The sequence below is a fragment of the Haemaphysalis longicornis genome, unplaced genomic scaffold (assembly GCF_048455015.1).
Source record: "Haemaphysalis longicornis isolate Haplotype H1 unplaced genomic scaffold, Haemaphysalis longicornis Haplotype H1 scaffold_7, whole genome shotgun sequence".
Lineage (NCBI taxonomy): Eukaryota > Metazoa > Arthropoda > Arachnida > Ixodida > Ixodidae > Haemaphysalis > Haemaphysalis longicornis.
In genome coordinates, this window is record NW_027526422.1 from 19,269,120 (window position 1) to 19,291,222 (window position 22,103).

The 22,103-nt window shown below is 49.6% G+C and overlaps 1 protein-coding gene and 1 long non-coding RNA gene across 6 annotated transcripts in view; one reads left to right on the forward strand and one right to left on the reverse strand.

Annotated features, from left to right (window-relative positions):
• LOC144144663 (uncharacterized) overlaps positions 1-22,103 on the forward strand; it is a 185,304-nt gene that overhangs the window by 90,430 nt on the left and 72,771 nt on the right. The gene's annotated exons all lie outside the window — the stretch shown is intronic.
• LOC144144665 (uncharacterized) lies at positions 1,788-10,236 on the reverse strand. Of its 2 annotated transcripts, none has more exons than XR_013317302.1 (3): positions 10,029-10,236; positions 9,201-9,338; positions 1,788-2,442 (listed from the first exon to the last, which is right to left on the reverse strand). It is a non-coding gene; the product is annotated as an uncharacterized LOC144144665 (long non-coding RNA). The 2 variants fall into 2 exon arrangements; XR_013317303.1 differs by having other exon boundaries at positions 1,788-3,031.

Genomic DNA, 22,103 nt, shown 5'->3' on the forward strand with positions numbered 1-22,103 from the left:
CATTGCAACATGGTCGAAGTAGTTTGAATCTGGATAGCGGTGCATCGAGATGCAAAATTAGACAAAAATGGTGCACCTCACATTCTAATGACGACGACAGTTTGAACGCGAAGCTTTCGTCGAGCAAAACCAAGTGGCAAAGTTTCAAAGCCACTGCGATCAAAAGTCCAAACAGCATGCAAGTAAGTGATAGCTCAAACAGGCAACGTCCAAGCTCAGATGACAATCAAGCAAGGAATCCCTCGCAAGAAAACTGAGTTAAACTGAAAGACAATTTCTCCTAGACACCCTTCCCACTAACTTACAACCAAATTCCTTAAATGATCTCTTGCGTCCCTCCTACCCACCTAATTTAGCGGAGGCAGTGTGGGACACACTCCTGCATTTCATATACCGACCCACTATTTTTCCCTTGCTATTTCCCACCCATACCCGTCGTGAACTTTAACTAATCGCTACTTCTAAGGGGGCCTGATGCACTAGCAAGAGGCCCCCGGGTGTTTTTTTACATTTCAATAAACGTTAAAAAAAAAGCCATTATTGTCGCAAGACAAAAAGCGTGCACGTTTTTTTTCCTTGCAATTACAGCAACTAATGAACACATGACAGAACAAGTAACAGAGAGCAATGATGAAACTGACAACCACAGATTTGCACATAACTGTGGAGAGGAACTCTCTGGATAGGAAACTGAGCAATAGAAGAGCACAGCAGCTGCGGCTGAACCTTCCCACGCAGCTGAACAGAGACGAAGAATACGGCAAATGGACAAAATTAAGGGTTGGGAGTCTTAGTAGCCACTGTACTTTCTTATTAACCAGGCGTGTGGCTGGATGGTATAGATGAACAGCAACGTGGGAGCTAGAGGACTGCTTGCTGGCGACACTACTACCACCCAGTAGCCTGTACTCCACAGTACACAGTAGGAGGAAACAAACTGGAAGTGGGACTGCGAATTGCCATGATGTTACAAATGAAAAAAGTGCTGCGTGGCTGTCACAAGTGAAGGTCAATCACCCTTAAGGGGAGGTGCCAAAACCCCTTAGAGAGAGGATGAAGACATGACATTTGAATCTAGTGGCTAAAAATGAACCATTCATGTAGCACCCCACCGTAAAAGGGGATTGATCTTCACTCATTTCCTGAAATAAAGTTTAAAAGCAGTTCATCCAGGGCAGTTGCCACCAGCACCCTAGAGTAGTATGGTGGAAACACACCACAATCTTTGCTTTTGGGAGGTCTTTTACCGGGCTGTCTACCAAAAAACTCAAATTCTTTTTTTCTAAGTGGGCACCCTGGTCTTAAACAAAAAAAAACATGGTTTTTACAGTTAGGACGATAAAAATTGGGTGATGCATGTGGTTTTTCATTGAAATTGTAGATATGAAGTTTGTTTCTGTGTAAAACAACTACATTCAACTTTATTTGGCTTTTATGTTTGATTTTTTGACAGCCTTTATAAAAAAACTGCTGGAGGGGCGCAGCTGAACAAGGTACCGGTGAACTGTGCACAAATCAAGGACTGACTGCCATAAGACTAACATTATCATTATATATGGTCTGTAGCAGAAGTGACAGCTGTTTGAAGTTTGGGCCTGGACGGCAACACCAGTTTTCCTGGTTCCCATTTTCCAGGCCCAAACTTCACATGGCTGTAATTTCTGCTACAGACCATATATAATGATAATGTTAGTCTTATGGCAGTCAGTCCTTGATTTGTGCACAGTTCACCGGTACCTTGTTCAGCTGCGCCCCTCCAGCAATTTTTTTATAAAGGTTGTCGTAAAATCAAACATAAAAATCCAAATAAATGTGAATAGAGTCGTATTACACAGAAACAAATTTCATATCTACAGTTTCAATGAAAAACCACATGCATCCCCCGATTCTTATCATCATAACTGTAAAAATAAAGTTTTTGATCAAAAACTGATGTTCCTTTCTAACTCGAAGCTTTCTGGCCAGCTCCAGCCTCGAAGGTCAGCTGTGCCTGATCAAAAGGACTGTCAACGCGGCTTGAGCTCAAGGCATCCAGGAATGAGGACACCTCTCTGAAGCATTTTGCGCATTTAATTAAAGTTTATTCTCACTCTCTCTCTTGCGACTTGAGTAAAAGTCCAAAATCTAAACTGCTTCGACCGTATCAGAAGGGCGCAGTCTGACAGACAATGGTTTCATAATGCAAGGGACACTGGTTCCATTATGACCATGGAAAGCGTTTTTTCTTGAGGTGCATATGCTTTCGCTTATCATCCTCATCGCTTTGTGAAACTCACTGTGTAAAGTTAGCTTTCCTGCAGTGCATTATGTAGCCACATTGAATGCAATCAGTGAGGTCCTGAAAGCTTCACTTTAACAACAGGAGTTACGTGCTCGTCAAGACCCTCGTCTCACAGCAAACTTCTCTTCAGCAGGCACAGGCTAGAGCCCAGTCAGCAGGTGCTGCAAAGACATGATGAGAGTATTTAAGCACGAACCTCAAGATGGAAAGGAGGCGGAGCAAAGAGCAAGAAAAATGCATCAGGAGGAGACTGCAAGCTCTGGGATGAGCAAGCTAGGTGTGGTGCTGTCAGGACACTGATGTCGCAACCCAAGCCTGGGAACAAGCGGAGCAATAGCGCGGTTGTTCCAGCCTCCTCTGGAACAGTGATTCAGCTTCTCATGACTACCATCTTAGCGACCATGACTGCTCTAAAAAATTTGTCATAATAGCAGTGAACCTTTCAGAAATACTGGACTGCAACCCAATAGATGGTATTCACTGAAAATTTCAGAGGGAGATTTCTTCACCAGACAACACTGGAAACCACCACGTCTGTGCCTGCGCATTGTGCCCACACCTCGCAGAAAAAAGAAAACCTCGGTGCATATCGTCTGCACCACTTCAGCCCGATTGTCGGCCTTAGTATTAAGAGAAGGCATGTGCTCTGGTAGCCATGTGCTGGTAGCCATGTGCTCGTACCGTGGTCAACCTCAAGTCTTCACCCCTTTCCTTTGAAATCCTTTGTGTGCACGCACAACTCACCACATGCTGTCGAAAAAGAAGAAATAAAAACGTGCATCACTAGAAAGCATAGCTGCTACCCCAGCAACAAGTGGAGGGGGCACCCTTTTGTTTGTTTTGCCCGAGACGACTGTCCAGAATGGCGGATTACTAGCCCGCGCATGTGCAGATTGCTAATAGAAAAAGGTCCATTACCGCAATCTCATGGAGTCCGACGTATCACAGACGCTGCGGCACATACATGGCGGCGCACACACAGGGTCGCCCACTTGTGGGCCACACCAGTGAATACAACCTATGAAGTGCTATACCCACCACCGATATAGCATTATCTAGCTGCAGTCAGAAACACTTTTTTATATGTTTACATGTACTTTCAAGCGTTCGGAGGGTCAAAATGGCTGCTTGTCACTGCTTCTGACCGATCATCCATGGGTCGATCCCACCAATCTGGCTGCCACAAATCACAGTAATAACGCGGAAGTCTTCAATTGTGGGCCGAACTGACACACACGATTCGCGCCAGGGCTGTCAAACTGGCGTGGCAACTTTCTGATCGCGGCGTTAACACGCCACAGTGGTTCGAACACTTGCCCAGTATGAAGGTAGCTATTTCTGTCGTCGTTGGTTTGTCGCATAATGCATGCTTTACTGATGTTTAAGTGCAAGACCTGGCAAGCTTCTCTAGCTCGCCCAGAATTTCTCGATACGCAACTCTGAGCTGACGTGTGAGCACGTCTGTTTGTAGTGTGGTTCCTTGTTAATGAGCCAGACCATGCAACTGAACGGTGCGAATGCAGATTTGCTGCTTTCAGCGCATTTCACTCCTTTCTTCGATCAACAAGAGAGAAACTGTCAGTAATGCTCGTAGAAAGACGGGGCGAGTCAGAAATGCTGCTTGGACACTTCCTAGTACCATATAAATAGTGTACTTAATCTTACCGAGAGCCAAAGCATCATTTTAGGTTGTAGTGAAACAGACCAGAAAACACCCCTGCCCTTTTTCTTGACCTTTCTCTTTGAAGCACTCCTTTGTTTATGTATTGAAAACCAATTTGTGCAGCGGCACACTTCATTAGTTATTTGTGTATATGGCTAATTTTTTACATTTTAACATTTATATGTTCTCATTGTAGTATGATACTAATCTTGATCAGTGCATTTTTGAAGCAGAGGTGGTTTTCTTCAGGTGGCAGTTCCTTTTCTCTACAAAAAAGGGCTTGCTGTAAACAGGATCAAACAACAAAAAAGGAAATCTGTTTTAAGTAAGGAGGAAAAAGGTTCATGTCAATTTATAGGGCTGAGACAAAGATTATGGCAGTCACTACACGTGCTGCGGTTCCCGTAGGGCTAACAAGCGATTTGCAAAAAACTGGACAACACTTCCCATGGTGCGGAAACCGAAGATGTACTCCTGCAATTAAAACACGGAATTATTGCTGCCCCTTCAAAGGTAGATAATTGAGCCATTTTGGCACTTGATCTTTAGAAAGCTTTGATCGCGTATCACACCAGGCTATTTTGTGTAACGTTGCCACTTTCACTCCGGGTCGCCGCACATACAACTATATCCGTAACTTCCTTTCGAACCGCACGGCTGTTATTCAGCTCGGTGACCTACAATCCGACACTATCCATTTCCCAACCATTGGCACGCCTCAAGGTGCAGTATTATCCCCACTCCTATTTAACATTGCCCTAATCCACCTTCCCAGTAAGCTCGCCGCGATCCCTCGCTTACTCCACAGCATATACGCCGATAATATTACGCTGTGGACCACCAGAGGCAGCGACTTTCAAATCGAGGAGGTTCTCTAACAGGGAGCTGACTTAGTTACCGCCGCCGCGCAAGTTGGGCTTGGATGCTCACCTGAAAAATCTGAGCTTTTAATCCTCCCCGCCAAATCAACCGGCAACCCAGCCCAGACACCCACCATTGAGGTCCGCATTGATGGTAGGGATGTTCGCCAAGTGGAAGGTCCTGAAAATACTTGGGCTCTGCATACAGCGCAATTTCGCAAACATTAAGTACCTAGCACAGCTGAATTCTCAGGTGAATCAGACGATCGCCCTCATCCGCAGGATTGCTGCCCGCAACAAGGGGCTCAAAGAAACGGAGCGTATCCGGCTGATACAGGCATTTGGGCTCAGCCTTCTCACTTACTCCCTCCCGTATCTCTTGCCCTCGCGTACCGAACTCTCTAAAGTCAACTGCCTCATTCGAAAGACCTAAAAAACGGCGCTACAAATCCCTCAGAGCACTACCACTGCCAGACTCGAGAAACTCGGCATTTACAATACTGCGGAGGAACTCATTGAAGCCCACCTTATCGGTCAGCTAAATAGGCTCTCATCCACCCCCACCGGTCACACTCTCCTTGTTACTCTTAACCTTAAAGCCCCTATCCTCTGTGATGACAGGCTCCCGGTACCAGCCGACATTCATGGCTCCCTCACTATCCACCCTTTACTGCGCAATATCACCCTGTTTTCAACAAGCAGCGTAGGGAACTACGAGCACAAGCACTTACAGAGAAATACCCCGTCCACCCCACTACGGTTTACATGGACGCAGCTTGCTATCGATGGCAGGATGCATACACTGTCGCAGTAGTAATCAACCATTCCAACACTCCTCCTCTTAAATCCCTAACAGACCGCACCAACTGACCCGCTGAGACGGAAGAGGCGGCAATAGGTGCCCGGTAAAAAGCGCAAATGCTCATGGGTGCATTGTCTGCTACCGCGGAGTTCTGTTACTTCCGGTTCGAGAGCTCTCCTGGCCTCCCATATGCCGACGGCTTTCACGTGCGCTTGTGCTTGTTGTTTATCTGTTTGCACTGAAAAAAAAAAAAACCGCTCATGCATCGCACATTCAATGTGTAACAACAATGAATTCTACTAGGGGCTTCTCTGAAAGGTTAGCACTCTGTGACAAATAAACAACACGCACACACGCGCGTGAAAGCCGCCGGCGTACGGGAGGCCAGGCGAGATCTCGAACCGGAAGTGGCTGGAGCAGACAACGTACCCATGAGCCTTTGCACCTTTTACCGGTCACCTATCGCGCTAGCCCTTACACATAGGCCGCCCCCTATCACTATCATCTCGGATTCGAAAACAGCCATTCGAAATTACGCCAGAGGCATGATCTCGCCCCTGGTGCTCAAAATTCTCCTCAAAAATCCTCCTACCATACAAATAAAGCTGATCTGGACTCCGGCCCACATGGGCGTGGGGGGAAACGAGGCAGCACATAGGGCCGCTCGAGAGCTCACCGTCCAAGCAGGCCCTAGCCTCGAACCCTTTCACGGAGCCCTATCAGCTTGGGACAGTCTCTTGACCTTCCAAGACATTACGGCACATTACCGCCTCTCACGCCGCCAGCTCCCCCCCGCACACCCGGATTTATCCAACAGGGAAGAACGGCTATGGCGACTGGTGCAAACCCATACCCTCCCATGTCGCTACCACCTGCACCGTATTTATCCTTCCGTCTACCCCTCCACCAACTGCACGGCCTGTGGAGCAGTGGAAACACTGGACCATCTTCTTTGGAACTGTCCCCACAACCCCTATCCTCTCTTAGCAGACGGTGGGCACAGGGCTGAGGCACTGGGCAGGTCCGACCTGTCTACCCAGCGGGTGGTCACGGCGAGGGCTGCTGCGGACACCGATACGCCGGTCACCACGTCCCCTAAGGGGCCTTTAAAGGCTCAATAAAATGTTTGTCCTCCTCCTCCCATGGTGCGGTCACATGCGGTTTTGCACAGATGGCATCTGGCCCCATTTTGTCTGACTGGCAATGAAAACTGCCTGCTTCAAAATAACTAAGACATTTTTTTGCCACATTTATATTCAGGCAGAAAGTGTTGTGCAGCCATTGCATGTAATGTTGCCTAGTATGAAAAATTGGGCTCAATAGGTTTCTGAGGAAAGCTGGTTTCGAGAATTGCATTGTGCCATAGGACAAAACAAAATTAACTATAAATGAAAAACAACACAACAAAAGTCCTGAGTTTTGCCATACCTATTTTTGTGCTCCTTTTCTATCATGTTTACAACCAACATGACCATACTGTTAATTACATTGCACCTTTGGTCTCATAGGTCACCCAGAAAGGAAAACAACTGAAGTCGAGGAAGTAGTGTAAGGAAAATTCATTTTATATTGTAAAACAACAACAGTATTAATGTATTCTTGAAAGCGTAAGAAACAACAGCCTCGCCTGGACCTTTTGCAAATGTAAAATAGTTTCTTCTTGTCTTCTTTTTATTTTATGGTGAAGGAATGGGGCTGCTTCTTTTCCTGCAGCTTGTTAAGTTGGCCAATTTTTATGTGATCAGGTATCTGAGCATTCAGGAGTAGACGTGTCCTGATCAGGTATATCTTGAGTCCAACTGAGTAAAGCGTATTCTGATTTTTATCATGCTAAGGGTCATATTCCGAATGCTCCCCATGAGCACAAACGAGTTGCAGTGAATGAATGAAGATAGCACGGAATTCTTTTATCAACACGTAAATGCCTAAGACTAGTTCACATACTTGAGCAAATCACAAGCACGGCATAAACTTAATGCGGTTGCCCAGCAGTTGGGCAACACGCCACTATTTAAACTAAATGGATATGCTACTCGATAGTTTCCCTCCAGCTTAGAGACTGCCTTTTCCATGTATTTTCTAGTTCATAAATATACCATAGAATGCTTGGCTGCAGCAGCTCTCATAAATTACAAAAGGACAAGAATAAGATGGGCATTGCTTCCACAGATGATCCCTTTGTATCATTCCTGACATGAAAAAGCCAAGTGAATCTTTGGACCTTGGTAACAAACTGTTTCAAAGCACAGTGCAAACCGTGATGAACAAACAGCATTGCGTCAGGTGCATAGCCTGCGACACTGTGGAGCTGAAAAAAATATCTATGTCTTTCTGCTTCATTTTCCTGTGTCTACATATGCAAAGTGCCTTTATTAACAATAAAAGCAGGGCGGTAGGAGGGGTGTAAAACGTTTAAAGAGCTTACTGCAAAATAATGTGACACGCTTTTTTTAAACATTATGTATGAGCTGCCTCACGTAAGAGGCATTTCTTACAACATTCTTAGCCCTGTATGGCTTTCTCACACAGCTTAGATGTCGTGCGAAAAAGGCAACTTAGTCTAACAGCTCAAGGCGAGGTAGGTGCACCTTCTCCCGTTTGCACTCAAGAGTTTACATGAGAAGGCATTAAGTAATTGCATCATAATTGAGTAAACTGAGGTCACTTCGCACTATGAGGCACAGGGCAGTGTGGTAGACCTCTCACTCAAGGATCTTTAGCGTAAACCAAGACATTGTGTACAGAAGGTTATTTTTTTTGGCTTTATAAATTCAATGCAGCCCCGGCAGCCAAGAATCGAACCCAAGACATTGTACATCCCTGCAGCCATAGGAAACCATGTGAGATCTGAGCAATCTGGCACCTGAGAAATCTCATTACGATGAATAAAGCTACCGTGCGATATTACTTAGTGTTTACAAAAACCAAGGATAGACAGCATAGGGGCACTAGATACATCCTTGCTTACACAAAACTCAAAAGTAAAATTAAGAAATATATATATATATGACGCGGCCATCCGAGGCACGGTATATCTATGGTGTTGACTAACACCATGTACTGTGCCCTGGCCGACCACGTAATTTGTGTTCCTGCCTCCACTGGAAGCTGGAAAGCCCTGTAAACGGCCCTGTGGTCAGCCATAACCCATTACACGCCCAAGACTACAGTGCAAACTTTGTCGTGACGGAAACCACGTACGGTGCTGTTTGCACGAAGGTCACGCCAGCCCACCTCATAGATTGTGCTATATCGGTAGTGCATATAACAATTTCTGGTGGGACTTCACTAGGTGGTACATATACCATCATCCATAAATTTTCAACAGTAAAAAAATGAAGGTAGTAATTAAGCAGTGCATGAGCTATCCCTACCTCTTCATTGTTTCACTAGCTACTGAAAGACTTGTATTTGAAAATGTCAGGCTGGAATGGATGCATAGACCAGGTTGGTTTTTTGACATTGGCATAAATAACTAAACTTGATTTTTAGTACACACGCTGCTGTCTTCATGGCTATCAACTACCGTGTTACTGTAAACCCTCGCTTGAAATGTACACGGAGTGAGAACGCACTGGTGGATCTAAAGTATACCATCAAATAGAAGCCAGGAAAAGTCGGGAACCCGTTTGGTTGTGACAAGTGGCCTGCACTAGAATGGCAGTTCCCACTAGAATGGCAGGATGAGTGCTGCAGGCAGGCTAGGGGCACTGTGACTGCAGTCAGGAGATGCTGCAAGAGAAAGAAATGGAACATGAGGAATGAAGCACCGTTGAGGCAGCAGTAATAAACAATCTAGGATGACTAAAAAAGGGGCAAACGAAAGCGAAGACAACACAAGCAGTGCTCTTGCCCGCCCTGCGTTATCCGGGTCGTTCCCGCTGAATTTCCATCGGTTATTGAACGCCGATTGGCCCCACTATTAAAGATGAAAACACATAACGACGTAAGCATTCCTTGGCAGGCACTCCTGGCAGCAAAAGTGCTGGATGCAGCAACGAGTGCAACAGGCTAAAGTAGCGTGTTACAACGCCCTCACGAACCACACGCACACACGAAAACCTTGCCAACAGGGACCTGTCACGCTCCTAACTTCACCAACAGATCGTACTGCAAGTTCATTTTCGTTACAATATTAAGATCGGTTAGCACAAGGCACGTTGTCTAGAAAAAGCGTCGAGGAAAACCAGTGATGTTAATGACGCCACATTAAAGAGACAAGGAAACGTCATGGGCGAGACGGGTTCGCTCGTTCGCCGACAGACACGAACGAGCAGCATAAACAGCGACAATAATGCAAGACGGGGACAACGCGCCGTTAAGAATTTCATAAACGTCGCAAATATAACTGCCGCGAGCAGAAAGCAAGCTTTGCAGTAGGAGATATGCGAACTGATTGCAAACCCGCCAAAAAACACTCACCTGGTCGGCCGATGGTGGACAGTTGAACGCCCACAGATAACTGCAAAGCTGTAGTGCCAGAAGACGCTGGAGCTGTTGAACGACGACTGACAGGGCGACAACCATCGCCAGTTTATGAATTCTTGCGTCGACCGCATAAGTCGAACGCGACTACTTGAATCGCTACGGCACGTACGCCGTGTAGGCAGCACTCGGAAAAATGTAAACATACCGCGCGAGAACGCTGCGAGCAAACGTGACGTCACATCCGCCTAGCGATGCTCCTCACCCGCCCAAGAGGTTGGTTAATTCCTCTCCTGAAGGGCAGGTCCCGCTGGGCGAGCGAGACCAGCCAGCCGCTACCGCCGCCATCACAGCAGCGTCGGTTGCTGCTGCTGAGCTGAGCCACCCGCCTCCCTCCTCCTCCTCCTCCCCTGCGCACCGTCTGGTTCATCCCCTCCCCGTGCACAAAGAGTCTCCGGAAGAGGAGAGCGGGCGCACCAAACAAGAAGATGAAGCGGGTAGCTCCTCCTCCTCCTCTCCATCCATTCCTCGCCCTCTGGTCCGCATAGCTGGAGTTCCAAAGTCGGCTGCACTCTTCGACGGAATGCAGCGGTCGCCTGGTTCTCTCCGCTTCTCCCGCTGCCTCGCGCTCCTGGGACGTCCCGTACGGAGTTGGCCAGCCGGACGTGGACCGTGAACGTGCCCGTACTTGCTCGACTCTCCCTGTGGCTACCGCTTTGTCTCCCTGTCAATCGGCAGCGTGTGGCCAGCGCCGACTTCTTCAAGCGTGAACGCCCTGCGTGGACCAGACGGACCCCCTACTAACTCTCCCTTGCGCGGTTTCCGTTCTGATCTGCGGGAAGTCCCAGTGTGTGTTGCGTCTCGTGTTTGTCCTGCTCACGGTTGACAGCGATAGCTGTATCTCCGATCAGTGCGCCAGTGTGTTGGGACATCAGCCGTCTTGTGCAGAAAGTGATTGTCTTTCGAATGAATGAGCGTCTCAACGACGGATATCCCCTGGACGTCACGGAAGTGTCCCTGAAAGTACACGGGCAGCACAGTTCCCAGTGCAGGAAGGAAACTGGCGAATGCGCAGCGTTCGGAGCCTGGATGGGGATGCCCGATGAGCCACGCACTGCTCGCCTCAGCAGGAAACTCCAGACGCCTGGCGACCTGGCCCTCGTAAAGGGGTCAGCTCCATAAGGGCTCCAACAGTGCTCGCCGCTCAGCCTACGTAGGCGAAGCCTCCACGCGGTCGTGAGCTCGCAATTCGCGGCTAAGAGTACACGTCCCGACAGCGGCCACGTTCTTCAGCTCCTAGTGATTGGACTTGACGGCCCTGCCGCGAAGTTGATGGGTACAACGCACGCGCATTTGCGTCATCCTTCGGCCGTCGTGACAGGGAAAGAACGCGTCCACCTGTGAGCGGCGCCGCGTCGAGTTCTTCCATTCTCTTCATTGCGACTTCCTGTGCCGTAGGGGAGTGTTCATGTGCTTGTGCTTGTGCTCGCTCAACTGTGCTGAGTAGAGTCCGTAGAGGCGTCCTTTTTTTTTTTTTTTTTCCTCCTGACTAGGCACTCTTGTTGCGCTAGCACTTACACACACGGCTACCTTTCTACCGTGTCTTTCTGTACTCGCCGTGCGAAAGAGTCCGGCTAAAAAGGAGCTCGCCTCCATAACTTGGAGCTTCCTGGGCAGAGCTGGGTGAAGTGGAAGAAAATCTGAACTCGTCAGTAATTTTCCATCCGCAAGCTCCCCGTATCAGTACACGAACTTTTTTTTCTCCCAAAATATACACCCGCAGACTGACTTGCTTTTTTAACGACTCTATACAGCAGGTCGACAAGCCGCCTTTAGCTCTTGCTGTCTTCGCTTTGAACTAAAAAGGGCTTGCATGCGCAAAGCATCCCAGCATCTGGTTAGAGTCGTTCGCAATCCCTACCAGTAAGTCAAATTGCTCGCTTCCTGGCGGAGGTCCTTTGGATGACCTCAACCTTTGGAAACTGCCTTTTGGAACGCCAAACTGACGCCTGTCTACGAACTGGCACAGATACCGTCTCCCAACTGCGCTAGGCTGTATCGCTCGAATACAGCCACAAGCCCGTAGTGTGTGTGGTGCGTGCGATCGTCGACTTCGTGGTCATAATGCCGAGTGGAGGCGGCTGCGTTGTCTGCCTCCTTCCGGGACTCTGGCGATCGGCCTCCGCGCGCTCCAGCTTGTCTTCGCGGAGCGACGATGAGCCTCCCGCCATGTTCCTGGACAGGCCCAAGGTGAGACCCCCTTGTAACGAATTATAGCAGTCGAGTGCTCTCTTACAGCGCGTACGAGTTGCTCACAGCGAGGAAGCATCCGTTCGAAACAGTACGAACTTCAAATAAAAGGGCACCTACATTGTGACGCCTCGAAAGTGTTCGCTAGGAGTAAGGAAGCCTGCGTTTGAAATGCGGCCGTTGTGGAACGTACGGAAGAAATGTCGTTGGACAGTTTGGTACTCATTTAAAGAAGGCATAACAGCTCGAAATGTAGACAAAGAAGTACAAGACACAAAGGACAATGTCTTGTCCCGTGTGTCTTGCGCTTGTCGGTGGTCTTGTAAGTCTTCGTCTGCATTTTGCGTGTGAATATGACGGTGGTTTAGTAAACTCGCAGAATAATGTTGTTGAGCAAGCTGCTACTCAGCTAAACAGGACATGACATCGCGAAGACAAGAAAACAAGTGCAAGACACGAAGGACAAGCACACAGGACAAGACGCAGAGTGTAGAGTCACTAAATAAACCTTATTTAGTGACACTACCAGAGTGCTTGTCGTGTGTGTCTTGTAAGCCTTCGTCTACCTTTCGCGCTGTTGTATGTTGTTACTGTATTTACTCGTAATACGGCGCCACATTGTACCGGCTTGTTAAATTTTGGCCTCTACCTAACGGACGCTGTTGCTGTAGTGTAAACGCCTAAGCAGCTAAGAAAGAACTTTTCCGACGCTCATATGTTACAACAGTAGTTTGCTGGATCATCTTCCGTGATATACTTGGACCATTTCAACTGCGATTGAACTTACCGCCATAAAATTTCTTGAGGCACGTCCATGCTTACGACTTGCCGTTTCAGTGCTTAGCCACTAGCCCGATTTAATTGCCACAAAAATAATTCAGTTGTTGCTTACTGACACTACCTTTAGCAACTTTGTAAGGTAAACGACACGCGAAAAATTCAATGGACGTTGTATCTGAGATCGGTCGTGTAATATTGGTATTGGCAGAACAAGATAATTTTGCGGTGACTAAGCGGATGCGGCTGAAATATAGTGTTCTGCAGTTATGCATGCGGCCGGGGTGTTCGATTCCCGTTCACGGAAGCAGTCTTTCTGACTGCACCTTTGACTTCTCGCAGCGTTTGATCGGTTCTGAAAGGCGCAGAGATACTTTAAAGCAGGGTATAGGCTAATTTTAGCAACCATATTGCATTAGCATTATGCCAGTAACTTCACAGACGCATTTTCCGGAAACTGAGGAGCACATGCCGAGGCTCTGTACACCGAGACAGATCGTCATCTTGACCGTCAGCATTACTTTAACTATTTTTTGTCCAGCTTTGCCTAATTTTCAAAATAAAGTACAGGACCACCAAGGTAAAACAGTGGCTACCGAGAAGTAGGATTATATAGCAACTTAATTTGGCACTCTTTGGACTTAAACGCCCTTGCGCCATTAAAATGCAGGTACTGCTACTACGGGTCTACTTAACCTAATGGAGAAACGAAATGAAAAAATCTGTGGTTAAGAGGAGGAACACATTTATTAGAAGGGAATGTTCGAGGCCCGTTCAGAGAGGGGGCGGTAGTGGCGCTCTGTGGTGGTTGAACGCAAGCTGGATGTGTGTCTCCGAGGATGTATAGGCGTACGCATGCATATCGCATGAGAGGCCTTCGCTCCGCAATGGATACTTCGATGATGAAGAGGGGGCCGCAAGATGCACAAGCCCCCCGCATCGGCTCCGAGTTTCGCCCGCCCTTACGCTGGGTAATCGCTATCCACGCCATCGAGAGGGGTTCCACGGTAACCGGCAAGGTGCGCGGATCACCTGGACACCATCATCTCGGTCATCGAACCACCAGAAGGTTAGTTCGGAGTGCCCGAAGCCCACACCACGTCGTCGGCTTCGCTAGGCCTGATCAGGCCTAGCCCCCTCGCTCGCCTCATCGTCGCCGCCGCAGCTGCGCTCGTGCACCGGCCGCTCTGGCGCGTGCACGGCCACCGCGTAATACCCAGTCATGAAGAACACCGTGGAAGGGGAAGAAATGGACCCCGCCGAATTCGAACGACCAGGCTGGGCAACCATCAGGCACCGGCAGCATGTCCTACGCGCGGCTGCTCAGGCCACGGCCCAGCAAATAAGTCCGCCTGAACTTGACTCCAAGAAGCAATCCCGCCGCAAGCGACCGGTTCAGCGCACACCGCCGGCGACGCCACTCCCGGCAACTGATATCAAGATTGTTCTTCGTCCCCGAGGCGGCCTGGCCCTTGCGTCGCTAGCCCAGGCTACCCTCGCCGACGCAATACAGGTTCAAGCTCAAGTTGTTCCGAACCGTGAGGACCAAGTTCGAGTGCAGCAAACCGCTAACTACCTCGTCATTAGCACCCCATCGGAGGAACGTGCCCACAAGTACGCAAGTATGACCTCCTTGACGGTCCGCGAGAAGCAATACGAGGTCTCTGCTCACGTAGCAGCCCCGGCCAACAGCGTAGTCGGGGTCATATTTAATATCCCAGAAGATGACACACCTGAGAAAGTGTTCGACAGCATATATAGCTACAATCCGGGCCTCCACATTCTTGACGCCAAGCGACTGAACTCGTCAAACATGGCCCAGATCCTGTTTGATGGTCAAAAAGTCCCTTTTTGGATTCGGTATCGGTCTTCGCTCTACCGATGCAAGCCGTTTCGCCGCAAGACAGAAGCGTGCTATGCCTGCTGGTCCACGGGACACCGACAAGATGTGTGCCCCAATGCTCAAGTCACCCCCCGCTGCCCCCGCTGCGGCACCGCTAACCCCGCCGAACCCCATGACTGCTCCCCACGATGTATCGTCTGTGAAGGCCCCCACGTCACCGGATCGGCTGATTGCCCACGTCGATATCAGCCACGACGGCGGGCACCTACATACGCCCAAATCGTCACAACGGGTGATCAAGCCTTATCTACCTATGGACAAAGTGTTACACAAGAGTTCCCACCACTGCTGCAAACTGGACCCTCCGGCCGCCAAGGTCCCCTGAAAGGATCTCCCCTCAAGCCACCAGCCGGCCAACCACAAGGACTTCATGCCAAGCATAAGCACGCGTCTCCAAGTGGACAACAAGCCACCCCGGACCACCAGGTGAGCTGCCCGGTAGCGCCTGCCCACTGCTCGTCAATCAATCCCCAACCTCCTCCCCTTAGCCCCTCACTGGATATCTTTCGGGAACTCAATGCTATCCGGGCTGAAATATCCCACCTCCGCCAAGAGAATGCGGCTCTGCGACAAGAAAACCAAGCTCTCAAGTCGCTAATATCCCCTAGGCAAGAGGACCCCACTTCTCCCACCCCTCCTCCCCCTAAGCGCAAGGCGGTCTCAGATGACTCGCCCTCCTCTGAATCTCCCCTTACACCGGACGAGCAATTCCAAAACCAAATTACTGAGGTTGAGGTCTCCTGTAAGCAGGCGCTGACGGAGCAAAAAGCCGAGTGCTCGAATATTCACCAAGCCCTGCAAGCCGGCATATCCAACGTCCATGCTAACGTAGAGGCCTTACGCTTAGAATTGCGGAACAGCGTTCAAGAGCTCGTGAACAAAATTAATACCCTGTGCAATCCTAATCCGGCCCTCCCCCTTAATTATGACATCCCCAGGGAATAAGAAGAACCCGCGGCCCATTCGGGTCTGGCAGTGGAATTGCAGGGGGTATCGGCAAAAACGACAAGCCCTGCAACTTCTAACTCAGGCAACGGAAACTCCCCCTACGGTCATCGCGTTACAAGAAGTAGGCTCGTTAGTTAAGCTCCCTGGCTATAAGGCATTTCAGGGAAACGGCAACCTCACAACAGCCGTACTAGTTGATCGTAATATTCCTGCTGAACGCACACAGTTTGATGGCATCGCGGTTCCTCACGATCTGGTGACTCTCTTTCCGAACAAAAGAGACGCTGAGCGGCTGTACATCCTCAATGTGTACAGCAGTCCGAAGGCAACAGGGCATACATTTAATCTCCTCTTCTCTTTTGCAAAACAGACTATTGGACCCCATGCGCTTATCATAGTAGGCGACTTTAATGCGCCACATACAGCCTGGGGATACCACCATTGTACACGCAAGGGCAGACTTCTCTGGGATCATATTCAAGCACATCGTCTTACTACGGAGTCGGACCCGTCGATTCCAACTAGGATCGGCAATAGTGTGCAGCGTGACTCATCACCCGATCTCACCCTCACTTATCACGTCAAACACGCATGTTGGACCTCCACTCCTGACACATTAGGAAGTGATCATTTCATCCTCCAAACGGATGTGACCATAGCCAGCTTCGTGCGCGGCCGCCCTCGGCAGACCTTTTTGCCGAACTGGGACAACTTCCGACAAGTACGACAAACTCTTGATCCCCCCAAAATTAGTACTTCGGGATTAGACAATTGGACTCAGCAAATTCTTAAAGATGCTCGGCACACAAGTATCGTGCTAGATCCAGACATTCCTTCAGATATGGTTGATTCCCACCTACAACATTTGTGGTCTGCCTACCGCAGTATACAACGCAGATGGCGCAAACAAAAGCACAACAGAAAACTGCGCTCTAAACTATCCCGCCTCAAGGATGAAATTGAGCGGTACTCCGCCCAGCTTGCCCAAGATCAGTGGCGTGAAATTTGTAATCAAATGAAGGGAAACCTCGGAATGAAACGCACTTGGTACCTCCTCAGGCATCTATTAGACCCCACTCGCACGAAGACCGAGCAGACCCATCGGCTTACAATTGTCACACAAAATTTCCCTGGTACCAACGAAGAACTACTAGACAAAGTTTGCTCTCTATATGTCCCCACTGGTGACACCCAACAGCTCCCACTATATAAAGGACCACCCAATACTGATCTTGATGCCGATATTACAGAGGCAGAGGTACGCAGCGCCCTCCTGCATCTCCGCCCCGGGTCAGCGCCGGGGCCGGATGGAATAACAAACAAAATGCTCCGTAATCTGGACGACTCCTCCGTATCGGCTCTTACAGATTATTTTAACCACTTTTGGAAGCTCGGTTATCTCCCCCAGGCATGGAGGCACGCCCAGATCACCCTAATTCCGAAGCCCGGGAAGCCTCTTACCATCGATCACCTCAGACCCATCTCACTCACCTCATGCATAGGTAAAGTCATGGAACACATCATCCTCTCTCGCCTCACGCTCCACCTTACATCTACTGATGCTCTTCCGCACTCAATGATTGGCTTTAGGCCCGGATTATCCACCCAAGACGTCCTGCTACAATTATCTCGAGACGTAATAACACCTACTACCAAGCGCGACACAGCAGCAATATTGGCTCTAGACCTCACAAAAGCCTTCGATCGGGTCTCGCACGCTGCCATCATGCGCGGCTTAGAATCTATTGCCCCTGGAGAACGCGCTTACAATTACGTGCGTGCGTTCCTCACGGCGCGCACGGCATTTCTTCAAGTAGGAGATATTAAATCGAAAGTTATCACTCTTCCTTCCATTGGTACTCCGCAAGGGGCAGTATTATCACCCCTCCTTTTTAATCTGGCTATTCTTAATATTCCCAAACGCCTAGAAGTAATACCCCACCTTCACTACAGTCTGTATGCGGACGATATAACGCTATGGGTAACAGGCGGTAGTGACGCACTAATTGAGGACACCTTGCAGCAAGGGGCCCAAGCGGTTGCCGAAGAGGCTCTCTTGGCAGGCCTTGCGTGTTCACCCGCCAAATCCGAACTGCTCCTTCTACCATCTAAATTCGGATCGCGAAGCCCCCCAAACATCGCAGTTTCCATAGATGGCCACCTGATCCCAGAGGTGCCTGCCCTTAAAGTGCTAGGGCTGGTAATACAGCGCAACCGAGGCAACACGCAATATATCTCAAGATTAAGTTCCCATGTAAATCAAACAATTGGACTCCTTAAACGAATTTCCGGTCGAAATCATGGACTCAAAGAACAGGACAGGCTACGACTCGTACAGACATTTGTCATCAGCCGGATTACTTATTCCCTCCCCTACCTCCGAGTCACCAATGCGGATTTGGCCAAAGTTGATACTCTAATTAGGAAGGCATACAGGGCAGCACTACGAATTCCCCAGAATGCACCCACTGCCAGACTTGAACGCCTAGGGATCCACAATACGGCTCAGGAGCTTATTGAAGCCCACCACATCAGCCAACTCCGCCGACTTTCAACTACCTCCACTGGTGAGCACATTCTAAAACGTTTGGGTATCCGCGCACCAGAGATCTCCGACCCGAAGGTCTCCATTCCAAGAACCATCCATGCCTGTATCCGGGTTCGTCCCCTCCCACGGAACATGCACCCCGAGCACCACAGGGCTCGCAGGGAGGAGCGAGCGCGGGCACTAGCGAAGAAATTGCCAATCCGCCCAGACATCATGTATGTTGACGCGGCAGAATACCGCCATCACGATGGCTATGCCCTCGCAGCCATCAACAGCCCGGATAGCCCCCCGGTTACCTCTCTTACCGTGCGTACCACTTCCCCAGCGGTGGCGGAGGAGGCTGCAGTAGCACTTGCGTTAACAACCCGGCCTACTCCAACAATTATAATCACAGATTCGAAAACGGCCATTCAAAACTTCGCCCGTGGGTCAATTTCCCTCGTGGCATCCAAAATCCTCTTCAAAAATCCCCCGACCTCTACGGTCGAACTCATATGGACCCCGGCGCACACTGGTCTGGGAGGGAACGAGGCGGCCCACAATGTGGCACGAGGGCTTACTATCCGTGCCGGGGCTAGCATCACCCCCTACCATGGTGCCCGATCCGCGAGGGACCGACTAATTACCTATCACGACATCGTCGTGCATTACCGCCTCGCCCGCCGCCATTATCCCCCCGCTCATCCAGGGCTCACCAACTATCAGGAACGCCTCTGGCGACTCCTGCAAACTAATACACTCTTTTGCCGGGCAGTACTCCATCGAATGTACCCCGATCAGTATCCCTCACCGAATTGCCTCCTTTGTGGCGCCCCCGCAACACTTGTCCACTCTATGTGGGCATGCCCCCAAGACCCCTTCCCGTATGTAAATAGTGATGAGCAGTGGGAGCGTGCGCTGGGCAGCTCGGACCTGGACTTGCAAACACACCTGGTCACAAGAGCTGCCACCGTCGCCGCCAGGCTTCAACCGGCGGCCACGACGTACCGCTGACCACAGGACTCAATAAAAGTGTTTCTCTCTCTCTCTCGATGATGAAGATTTCAGTCTGGCAACATGCGCATGGCCCGACTCATACCGTGCATCTGCCGTATTGAATGTGAACAAAGAAATTCGGCGCGCTATGCACTCGGCGTCGTGTCGCTGAATCCCCGCTCTGCGTCCTGCCGGATTCCCTGCCTGCCCCCCTCCGCCCAGCTTCGCGGGGCTGCCGAGCCTCCTCGGGGTGGCTGGTTGCGCTAGCACGGCTCGGCGAGGGGCCCGCGAGCGTGGCGTCGCCTCTCTCCGTAATTTCGCGATCTCCGGGAACGCGAGCAGCTGTGTTTTGCGCGCCCACTTACCAGTTTAATTACGCCCCCTCAAAAACGAGCGCCGGTCATTACGCCGTCGGCCGCGGAATGATATCGTTGACGCGTCTACGCCGCGGGCGCCAACTGCTACGGGGCACTGGGAAAAAACACTGGCCGCTCTTGCATGACGCGCACGTGCGGCCGCATCTCTCTCTCTCTCTCTCTCTCTCTCTCTCTCTCTCTCTCTCTCTCTCTCTCTCTCTCTCTCTCTCTCTCTCTCTCTCTCTCTCTCTCTCTTTTCGTTCCCCCAGTTGTATTTCGTTGGAAGTATTCGTACTTTAAAATGAGTTCAGCACGCGTCAGGATGGACCCCCTCCTATTTTTTTTCTTATTAAATGGAGGGCGAGAGGTAACATAGAGAATGAAAGGGGTGATCTATCGTTCAGAAATTGGAAAAAGAAAAACACAGTGTTATTGTACTTTCTAAACGCCCCTTAAACAAAACGGCGAGGCAATTACCGTCCGCGTTGAGTTAGAGAATTCAGTTTCCGTTTCTTTTTTTAAGTACAATGCACTTCTTAAGCGACCCTGAACCTGCGTCCACCGGCGATGTCCGCGCACGTGGAGATGGGCGCGCGCAGCCTGGCCGCTGACATGGCACATACCCACGTGGGGGATTGGCCAGGAATCTCCGTCTTCCTTGGCAACGGGGGTAGATGGGCGCGTGCTGCCTGGCCGCTGACATGGCACATACCCACGTGGGGGATTGGCCAGGAATCGGGCGTGAGAAGGGCTAATGCACCTGCTTAAAGGAGTACTGACACGAAATTTCAAAGCTGAGATCCGCTCTAGCAATCAAGTACAACGACAACACAAATAGGTGTCTGTGAATAAATGCATCTTTCTTTCTTTGTAGTTGTGTGTGTGTGTGTGATCTCTCTTTCGCGAACATTACCGAACCGCGAAAATTCAACTCGTGCATTCGCACTTTCACATTCTTCCCCTCGGGGAAATGCGGGGAATTTTCTTTGCTTGCTATATCACACCAAGACGACGGGATGGTATGAATATCACGTCGCCATTTCCCACCCTCGGCCCTCTTAGGAATGGACAGGGTTACTGCATCTCGCGTTTGTCACCAGCTTATCGTACACCCCTTTGGCAATCATGATTTCGTCATACCTGGAGCCGATTGTACAATAAGTGGCACTCACTATCAATCTTTTCTCTTATTTTCGAAATGCAACGCAAGTTGCTATGATGATCAGTTCCACTTGGTTGCGACATTTGAAGGCGAAAAATTTAAAGACCTTTACCTTTTTGGTGTCAGGTGATACTTCTTGTCACCACTGAGCACATTCCGCAATTCCTCTCAGTAACACGCTATTTATTATTACTTAGAAACCGCGGCAGCGTGCAGCTGTATTTTTTCGTCAAAGATAGAGATGAAGGAACAAAAAAGATTGGAAATAAATTCATCACCGGCTGGTTCATTTGGAGACGAATTTCGCACGGAGATTGCTCCTTGACAATCCGCTATCGCCCGTTTCGGCGCCCTGAGACAGAGGAAATGGAAGCAATAAATCAATCTTTCGGCTGCACTGGCTAAACAGCCAGCTGGCTAATCACCCCTTCTACGGAAAAGCAATCTTAGAGCTCTGGCTCCGCCAACTGTTATCCCTCAGACGACTAATAGTACCTTCTTTTTTCTTCTCTGTCAGTCTTCCTCTTTCCACATCGCTCCGCCTCCATTTCACTCCCTCTACCTAGCTACGCAGGAACGGATGCAAAACAAAACCGGCTTTATACGTTTTAGCGATTCTCCAATAGCTCCGAACTGAATCTTTCTCGCGCGTATGCGTGAGTTATCGCAGCTGTTGCGGCAAGCCTGCGAAAGGGCACAGCGGTGTGCGAGGGCGAGTCCTGGTTCCTTGTCGCACGACCGAGTTGCGTCATTTTAGCTAAATGACTCAGCTGAAAATACAATTTATTATCGACGCATATAGCATGGGGTGTCGTGATGTTAAGTGGCAAGTTCGAAGGGGTATTTATTCAGGGGCACTGTTTTTCTGCCAGTGCATACTTTTTTACTGCTTGGCGAAATCTGTATGTCGTAGACAAACCACGCACTTTGCTGAAGCGGACTTTGAATAGCGGTAGATATATGGCTTTAGAACGCATCGAAGAGTACCACTGATACAATTATGGCGGAACTGACATGGCTGTGTCGTCACGTGACCACGTTAGTAGCGCTAGTAGAGGCTACCTTGACGTCACCGCCAGGATACGTGAAGTTTCACTGGCTCCGTGGCGCAGTGTTCTGCATGGGCGACGGTGTCATAAGAGTCATTACATAG